Source organism: Sceloporus undulatus, chromosome 5, assembly GCF_019175285.1.
Source record: "Sceloporus undulatus isolate JIND9_A2432 ecotype Alabama chromosome 5, SceUnd_v1.1, whole genome shotgun sequence".
NCBI lineage: Eukaryota > Metazoa > Chordata > Lepidosauria > Squamata > Phrynosomatidae > Sceloporus > Sceloporus undulatus.
Window position 1 is genome coordinate 60,931,331 of NC_056526.1, and position 10,212 is coordinate 60,941,542.

The 10,212-nt window shown below is 46.5% G+C and overlaps 1 protein-coding gene across 1 annotated transcript in view; it reads right to left on the minus strand.

Annotated features, from left to right (window-relative positions):
* Positions 1-3,170, minus strand: part of SLC16A7 (solute carrier family 16 member 7) — a 127,133-nt gene extending 123,963 nt beyond the window's left edge. The window contains exon 1 of the mRNA XM_042468993.1: positions 2,821-3,170. The gene's annotated coding sequence lies outside the window, so the exon portion shown is untranslated. The remainder of the gene's footprint in view (positions 1-2,820) is intronic.
* Between the last annotated feature and the right edge of the window lie 7,042 nt (positions 3,171-10,212).

Sequence of the window (10,212 nt, forward strand, 5' to 3'; positions counted from 1 at the left end):
ACCTCAACTTTAGGAGGAACCTCGCAAGAGCTGTTCCACAGTAGAACAAACTCCCTCAGAGAGTGGCAGAGTTTCCTTCTTTGCAAGCCTTTAAGCAGAGGCTGGATGGCCATGTGTCGGGAATGCTTTGATTGTGAGTTCCTGCATGGCAGAATAGGGTTGAACTGGATGGCCCTTGTGGTCTCCTCCAACTCTATGATTCTATGAAAAGGGTTGCTCCAATGTATAGCCTAAACAGATGTAAGCAAGATCTTAAGAGCTAAATTAAGGACTGCTTATATATATATATATATATTGTTTTCCCAAAAATAAGGCACTATTTGATATTTATTTTTCCTCAGGAAGACACATTATGGCTTATTTTCAGGGGATGTCTTACTTTTTATTAAGTATGGTGCAACAATCTACATTTATTCAAATAGAGTTAAATCGTCTTCTTCTGGAACATCGTCATTACTCTCTAAACCCGGAATTCCATCCTGAATTTCTTAAGACTCCATTTCCTTCAGAGCCATTGGCCCCGGTCTTTCCGTTCCCTTCCTCCCCCTTTCCATTTTGCGCTTGGCCCCTATGTCTTATTTTCGGGGTACGGCTTATATTGTGCAAATGCTTGGAAATCCTGCTATGTCTTATTTTATGGGTATGTCTTCTTTTCAGGGAAAGAGGATGTGTGTGTGTGTGTGTATTTGTGGAATATTTTCAACCCCTGAATATACTGGAACCTTGTGGGTTAGAAAACCAGTGGATAAGGAGGGCTGCCTGTATTTGCTTGGACAGCCCCGGAGTGCTCCTGGCCGAGTGAGTGGCAAGAAATGCAAGAAGAGTGCCTCTCTTTCAAGGGCGACTGGGGCGTGAATGATGACCCAGCGCTGCCCTTGCCAAGCCACCTGAGCCAGCTGAGGCTTCCCAAAGACACGTGGCCTGGGCGGCCTCCCAAATCGGGCAAGAACCAACCGGCTGCAGCAAGTCAGCCAAGCCCTCCTCCCTCCTCCTGGAGCCTTTCATCCTGCCGCCTCCGCGCCTTTTTCCAGGAGCAGCCTCCTCGACCTCCAGCATCCTCCTGAGGGAAGAAGTAGTCACCCTCTGAGGGCTTTTGAAGAGAACCAGCCCCAACTTCTTGCCCTTAAATAGCCCTGGGGTACAGAGAAAAGAGCCAGAGGCTGCAGCAATCATTTGTTTTAAATCTGCTTGAATGGCGCCTGGCAACCAACTACCGTTCCCAGAATTCCATAGCATGGAGCCATGCCCCGTTCAAAGCACGCTCAAAACAAATTATTGCTGCAGTGCAGCGTGAGGCGGGGGAAAGAGAGACCCAAAACGCGTGATGCTGCGGCCTCCTCTTTGGTCACTCCTTCTGAGGAGGGAGCGCAAGCCACACAAACACTTATTGGCTCTCCGGCGCAGACGCCATAGACACGCCATTCTGGAGACACACACCTCCCCGACACACACACAACTCTCTTTCCAACCTAAGCCGTCTCGGCTGCTGGCTGCTGCCACCACCACTCCCGCCCAGAACCCCACGTTCAGCCTTCCCCCCCCGCAAAGCTCCAAAATGGCTCCTTCGGGTCGTGGGTGGGTGGGTGTGTAACCACATACAGAAGAGCCGCCTGTCCTTGGAAACCAAGGCCTGCTGGCACTGAAGGGGCGGCGTGGTGTGGGGGGAGCAGGAGGAGAAGGAGAAGACCCTTTAGCCGCGCTACGGGGGGGATGGGGGGGAGGGGGGGGGGAAGGTTTAATGCGGGGTTCGTGGGAGTGTGAAGCGTGTGTGGGATTGTTTTTGGCCTCCTGTGGGCGACTGACTGCCTTTCCTCACTGGAGAGGAAATGGGGGACCTCTCTGGAGAGGTAAAATGAGGACTCAAGGGCAAGGCGTCCTCAGTCGCGTGAAAGGAGTGGGGCCTGCTATTATTATTATTATTATTATTATTATTATTATTATAGCAGCCGCCACTCTTCTTCTTCTTCTTATTATTATTATTATTATTATATGCAACAGTAGGTGACACCAGACAAGGTATATGTATGTATATATATATATATATATATATATATATATATATATAATTTTAGCAGCTGCCACTCTTCCCACACTGGGCGACTGAGAACGCTTCACCCACCTCATAATAATAATAATAATAAAGGAGGCCAGCTGGCCTAGTGGTTAAATGCTGGCCCAGCCGCCTCTCGCAGACCGCCACAAGGCTGTGAGTTGGGTCCTTCAGGGTTCTTAAGGTCCTTCTGTCGCTAAAATGAACTGTCGGGGCAGTCTTGGTTTACGCATTGTAAACCGCTAAGGAGGGAGGGGGAGTGCGCACTGCTCAGCGGTATAGAAATGTGCTTGCTCTTGTGTGCGTTAACAGTGTGGCTTTTGGGGGGTGGACAAGGGCCGGCGGGTGTCCAGGTCGTTTCTCTTTCACACACCTCCTTCTCCCAGGCGTGTCCGCGGGGCCCCTAGCAGCCGGGCTCCATCCTCCTGAATCCCAACCGAGGCACTCCAAGCGCAGCAGCAGCAGCAGCAGAGGAGACACACCACCAGACAAGGCGGCGGCCCAGGCGGCTTGCATCCTTGCTACTGTATTACACAGCAGTTACAAGAGACTCTCCCAGACACGGCGGCACAGCAGAAGCGGCGGCGGCGGCGGCTGGAGAAGCAGGTCACCGGGCCCCAAAGAGCGGCAGACAAAGGGCCCCCGCCGGGAAGGCTGGCCCCAGGGAGGCTGCTGCTGGCTAAGCCTTGCTGAGCTGCTCCCTTTTTTGGCCTCCAACCCCTTCCCAGCCCAAGCCCCAAAGCCAAGGAGAGACCCTGCTTTTACGTTACCTGGCTCTCTCTCTCTTGTGTCGTGGGCTGGCTTTCCTACTCTTGCCGCCGCCGCTGTCTCTGGCTGAATGGGATTATTTATTTATTTCCCATGACGTGGCTGCGAGGGAGGAAGAGGAGGAAGAAGCAGAAGCAGAAGCAGGGCCTTGGGAGGAGGAGAGGCCAGAGGTTCAGGCGGAGGAGGATGGAGAGCTTTCCGGCCGGCTCCCGCCTCTGCTTTTTGTTACGGAGGGATTGGTGTCAAGGGCGGCCAAGAGCTCCTCCGGTGGCATCGCAGAGTGGGGCGGAGGAGGCGGCGGCCTTTGTGCGTTGCTGTCTCGCGTGCTGGGTGTGTGTGTGTTAGGTGTGTGTGTCTTTTGGGCCCCAGGGGGGAAATAAGGCCGTGGGGAGGCGCCGGCTCCGGAGCTTCGTGGCCGAAGGAGAAGCGCGGCGGAGGGGCTAGAGAGGAAGGAAGGAAGGAAAGAAAATGTAGGCCAAGACCAAAGGGACACTGCAGGGACGTCCTCCTTTTCCAGGGCACGACCTCCATGTCAGCCGCCTTCTGCCCAGGAGGAATGCCAAAATGCTTTCCATTTTGAGTAGGGCTAAGACGCATGTATTTCTGGGAGTGCATTTAGCTTTGTATTTGGCCATGGCCTACATTTTCCTTGAAAGTCCTCCATTTTGAGTTGAGGACATCTGGTCACCCTGGACCAAACACGTCCTCCTTTTCCAGGACACGTCCTACATGCCAGCCGCCTTCTGTCCAGGAGGAATTCCAAACTGCCCTCCATTTTGAGCAGGGCTAAGAAGCATGTATTTCATGGAGTGTATTTAGCTTTGTATTTGGCCATGGCCTACATTTTCCTTGAAAGTCCTCTATTTTGCCATGAGGAAGCTGACCAGACACATCCTCCTTTTCCAGGACACGTGCTCCATGTCAGCCACTTTCTGCCCAAGAGGAATGCCAAACTGTCCTCCATTTTGAGCAGGGCTAAGAAGCATGCAGAAGCAGGGCTAAGAAGCTTTGTATTTGGTCATAGCCTACATTTTCCTTGAAAGTCCTCCATTCTGAGTTGAGGACATCTGGTCACCTTGGACCAGACACATCCTCCTTTTCCTGGACATGTCCTCCATGTCAGCCACTTTTTGCCCAGGAGGAAATCCAAAACACCCTCCATTTTGAGCAGGGCTAGGAAGTATGTATTTCTTGTCGGAGTGCTTTTACCTATGAGTGGTCATGGCTTACCTTTTCCTTGAGAGTCCTCCATTCTGAGTTGAGGCCATCTGGTCACCCTGGACCAGACACGTTTTCCTTTTCCAAGACACATCCTCCATTTCACCCCCTTCTGCCTAGGAGGAATTCCAAACTGTCATCCATTTTGACCAGGGCTAAGAAACATGCATTTATATTTATAGCAGTATTTTGAGCTGTTATGTCCCATATTTTCCTAAAAAGGCATCCATTTTAAAGTGAGGACATCTGGTCATCCTGGACCAGGGTGACCAGGCATCCTCCTTTTCCATGACATGCCCTCCATTTTGAGCAGGGCTAAGAAACATGCATTTGCATTTCTGTAGACACATCCATAGTTTATCACATTTTACGGTGGACATCTGGTCATCCATGGACACACATGCAACTGCTTCTCTAAACTTAGCTACTGCCAGCCTGCTGCAGAGAGGTTTTAAAAAAAATAAGCACGTTTTTAAAGGGATGAAAGTAGTGCTGAGTGCTGCTATTTTTCTTTGGAGCTCTTGAACAGTTATTGCTGTGGGAAGGAGAGGCCATCCAACCCTAAACCGCAGTTTCCCCCTCAACTTCCCCTTTCTTTCTCTGGATGGTGTGACTTCTTTGAGGACTCTTCATGGAAAGAGCAACCACTGTATCTTTGCAGTCAATCTCATCCTTGAGACTAGCCCAGTGGTGCAAGTCACATGCTGTCAACCTCAGGGGAAGATAAAGGCAAACCTCTTCTGAACCAATCTTGCCAAGAGAACCCCATGATAGGTTCACCTTAGGGTCACCATAAGTCAAAAACGACTTGAAGGCACACAGCACATACAGAGACCCCTTTATATGTACATGTGGATGTCATCCCACCCACTCCCCAACACACCACATAGTATATGAATAAAGTATATAGTGTTTACATTTTCATTAGCACATTCATATATATTCAAATTTTAACAGTTGAGTCCCTATATTGGAAGCAAGGCAAGATATGAATAATAATAAGAAGAGCAGGAAGAAGAAGAAGAAAAAAGAACATTTGATAAGGAAATGCCATTCAAATTGGAACAGATTTAATTTCAGTACAGTGCACCCGCATCATATGCAGGTGCATTATACGCTGCTTTCAGCATACGCTGAATGGCGTGCCTGCATGCACACTGCCACAAGCACAAGCCCCATTACTTGGGGCTCAAGCATACACAATTTTTTTTATGCAAGGGGGTCCAGAACGGATCCCCCGTATAAAAGAAGGATGCACTGTATATTCAAAATTTAACTCAATTCATGTTTGGAAAGAAGAGGGGGAATCAGGACCTCCAACTATTGCACCTCCCCCCTTGAGCATCATGCCCCAACATTTGAAAACCACTGGACAAGTCCAAATGAGGCCAATCACAGCTAGATTGAGATCAACAAAAGATAATGTGGGACCTTCGCCAACAGTCTACACTGATTGCTACAACACTGGCCCCAGGGCAGCAAGCAGATCCACTGCCACAGAGTCTTGTCACAATTCAGCTGCCCTGAACTGAACATCTGGCAGTGGCCCTGGTAAAATTTCAGATCATTTCAGAGCAGAGTGACATCTAGAGTGAGCTCACTGCCCCCTGTTATATTCTGTCCTGGTCAGGCCTCCTTTCATTTTAAAGGAGGGTATAGACAAGTTGGGGCAGGTTCAGAGAGGGGCAACGATGATAAACGGTATGGAGAATAAAGCATATGAGGAAAAGTCGGAGTTGGGCATGTTCAGCTTGGTGAAGAGAAGACTGGTGGCATGATCACATTCTGACATCCTCCATCATCCTAAAAGTGGCAGGCTAGTTGAGGATGTGCGTGACAGGACACAGCTGGAAAGTTTTTGAAGAAAGAATCTTCCCTATCTGTTCACTGAGACAGTTGCCTCACACTGCCTGGTGGTGGGCCCAGCCAGAGTCCGGTCTAAACACACACACACACACGTGTATCAGAAAGATGACTGCACTCCCAATAACAGAAGTGACAGCCCAAAAGATGTGTAGATACAGCCTTCCAGGAGAAGACAGGTGAAAAGTTGCCTGATGCTGGAGACTGCAGGTGGTGCTACTGCTGCTGCATACTTATATTTTGTCTTTGGATAACATAGCAGAGAGGAGTGAGTTCACTGGCTTCCCAGAAACCCTTTCATGTGACACAATGATCATGCCACTTTAACTGCTATGGGAACATCCTATGGAATCATTAGGTTTGTAGTTTGGGAAGGCATTAGAGCTGTGGTGGTGACTGGTGGATCCCACAGTGTAGTGGTGGTGAAATTATTTCAGTTTTGGGTAAACATAAAGGAGCTATTTAAGGCGTTGAAGATTTTTAGAAATATAGCCTGGATTAAAAGCTAGTGTGAATTCACTGCTCCACTGACATGGGAGACACCAACCACCACTATAGGCTCTCTAGATGGAAATTCTAAATACATCCCCCAAAGCTGGGATTTCCTGAATTCTGTGGGTCAGCCTTATCAGATGGAGCTTTTTGCAGCTCAGATCTGACGTGACTGTTGGTCCAATGAAGCAAATTCACATTATAACATGAATGGTTTATCAGACGCAATTCCTTTCAGTGGGGGCTCCTTCTGTGGCACTTTCACAGTGAATCCAAAGTGACTCCTCGTTTTGATGAATTCGGAAAAATGAATTCACAGAATTCGCTTTCAAGCTCACTTCGATTTCACTCCGAATTGGTCTGGTGTGGAATGCAACTTTGCTTCTGCTCTGGTACACCACCACAAACCCCCTGGATTGCAAATTTCTCATGATACAGTGCCGCAACTTTCCCTCATTTCCTTTTGGTGGTCCTTTCACTTTCAGGGCAACTTTCAAGGCAATTCATTCTGCGGGAATATATTATTATTATTATTATTATTATTATTATTATTATTAAGCTTTATTTATATAGCACTGTAAATTTACACAGCACTGTACATAAAATCATTTAATTAGACGGTTCCCTGCCTTCATGCTTACAATCTAAGAAGACACGACACAAAAGGAGAAGGGAATGGTTGAGGGGAACGGGATCAGGTCCAGCATTCTTCTCTCCCTCTGAGGCCTGGACCAAGGCAGATGGACAGATGGAGGGCTCTGTATCTTAAGGATAGGCCTGATGGCATTGGCCCACCCTCTCTCCCCCTCAGAGGCCAAGATGGAGTCAGATGCCTTGTGGGAAGGGTTCAGTGTATGTGTGTATGTGTGAATGTGAATATACAGATATGTCTGTCTATCTATCTATCTATCATGTGTGTTGAAATTGCTGAAATGGAAGGGAAAATAAAAAAGGGGGATGAAGAAGACACATTCACAATATTCACGCAATTACGCCAAGCAGGAAACAAGAACTTGTGACCCTTTTCACCCCAGAAACATACAAGGTCACAATGCATTCAGACCCCCACTGAGCATGCACAAAGGTGCTGATTCAAATCATTGAATCCCACCAGCATGGTAATACAATTTGCACTCTCTGCTTTGCTTGAATCCGCATCACATGACTTGCCTTGGATTCGATTCCCCCTCGATTTGGAAGGGCAACCAGGTGTGATAAAACATTCATGTTATAACGTGAATTCACATAGCTGAACCAAGAGTCACCCCAGATCTGAACTGCAAAAACCTCCGTGTGATACGCCCTGTTGTGCCGTAACAGCTAAGGTGGGATCCTAGTACTTTAATTGTGTAATGTGAAAGAGCACCAGGGCATTATGTGAATCAGCATGGTGTAGTGGTTTGAGTGTTGGTCTAAGACTCTTTAGACCAGGGTTTGAATTTCTGCTCAGCCATGGAAACCCACAGGGTGACCTTGGGCAAGTCACTCTCTCTTGCTAAGAAAGCCCCATGCTATGTTCACCTTAGGTTCACCATAAATTGGAAATGACATGAGGGCACATAGCAACAAACCATAGTGCTGCCCAGGGGGACAGAGTATGTGAAATCAAATGATGGACTCTTCTTTCATGACCCACTTGGAGAAAGGGTGAGGAAATCTGGAACGTTATCTGGAAGCAGCACAAAAGACCCACTTCTTTTCACTACAATGTCTAATCTTTGGAGCAGGATGCATAAACGGTTTCCCAGCTTCTATCTGGAATGGAGGAGTTTTCCTCCCTATTCCATTACAGCATCTGTGGCCAGGGAAGGGAAGAGAAGTAGCTTACTATTTGACCATCTCTTCTCTTCAGGAGAAGTGCTAATAGGAACCCACATAAATAAGTTTCCATCAAAACTAAAAGGCAGCATGAATAATTCCTTTTTAAAAGCTGTACTTAATGCCACGTGTCTTGTTTGAAATAAAATCTCCCTTTAACCAGCACAAGCATTTTTATTTTTATTGCCCTTCGGACACCATTCCCATGCAACTCTAATTCAGATTAAAAATAAAACAAAACATCATTCAGACCACACAGATTGGTTTCAAAATGAAAGCAATTCTGCTTTCATGTGGTCCTCTCAAATAATTTGATCATGTTCAAAGGAACACCAAATTCTTCTCTATAAGTAGCTTCTCACCCCACTTTCCCCCCTTGGATTTTAAAACCAATGTTGGATATAATGAGTATTTTAAAATTAGCTCTTCTTCATAGAGCCACAATCCCATTTGTTAGTACAGCCCTGGAGCCCATTATCACAGTTGAGCATAGCATACCTTCCTAGGAATCAGCCATACTAAATTCAGTGGTACTTGATCCTGATTAAACTTATACAATAATTGGGCTATCAGAGAGATACATCTTAAGCATTTTTTTTGTTGTGTGTCTTCCAGTTATTTCTGACTTTGGCAATCCTAAGGTGAACCTTTTTGTTTGGTGGAGGGCTTGACAAGATTTATAGTTTTTGTGGGTTTTTCGGGCTATGTGGCCATGTTCTAGAAGAGAAAAACCCACAAAAAAGCCCAAAAACCCACAAAAAACTATGGATGGCAGCCATTAAACCTTCAACTTCACATTGACAAGATTTGTTCAGAGGAGATTTTCCTTTGCCTTCCTTAGAGGCTAAGAGAGTGTGACTTGCCTAAGGTTGCCCAGTGGGTTTTCATGGTTGAGCAGGTTTTCAACCCCTTGTCTCCAGCATTGCAGTCCAGTGTTCAAGCCACAACATCACACTGGCTCTCTGAGCATGTTTATATATAAGCAGTCCTCAGTTTTATGGGGCTTTTGCATGCCTAGGATGGTTGTAGTCTGAAGGTTACATTTCTTAAAGGTAAACTGTAGCTCTGACCTGTAGCTGCCTGGATTTCTTTTGTTGAGACCATTTTTCAAAGGGATGTTCAGCTGTTATTGTAGGTAAATCAAGTGTGCTAGTATAGTGCTGACACTGGAGACATGCAAGCCTGATACAGTTTTTCCATCCCTGTTTATCTACATGGCAGATCAGGATATTAGGAGGTCAGCATAGATAACCTAAGCTAAAGGGGACTAGCCAGATAAGAGTTTACAAATAATTATATTAACTATTTTTACTTATTTCATGTGCTTCCCAGTGAATGTTATTGTCAGTCACTAAAAGAACCTGTGCTGTTTCATTTTACACTGGTTTAAACCTCTTTTATCCACTTATTTTGCCGATTTATTTTGCACTGTTATAGTATGTTGCTATGATCTATGGCAGGAGTAGACAGCACACTTGTCCAGAGGTGAGACAGCATCTGTCATGGTCATCTGTAGCATGTATATACCATCAGTGTGTTTGTACACACTGTTCAAGATGCCTGTTGACTTATGGTGACCCCACAATTTTTTTTTCCCCCTTAGGCAAGGAATCCTCAGAGGTGGTTTTGCCAGTTCCATCCTCTGGAATATAGCCTACAGCCCCTGATATTTGTTGTTGTTCTAAGGAAAGCTGATCCTGGTTAGCTTCCATGCTCAGACATTATCTAGTGTCTTTAGGGTATCTAGGGTATTTAGGCCTCAGAAATGCTAGTCAGCAACATCTAAAAGTCCCTAAACAGCTCTGACCTATTGTCATACAATATAAATATATATTACATGCATGGTGCTCTCACAGCTGCCTCTGGAGTTTGCTTTTGTGGCTGAACCACACAGTTTATTCCTGCATACATTCAGTGTCTGCATAGGAAGCCCCTCGTGTATATCAGACATCAGGAACCTAAATCACTAAGATGCATGTAATACTCTAGATCAGTGGTTCCCA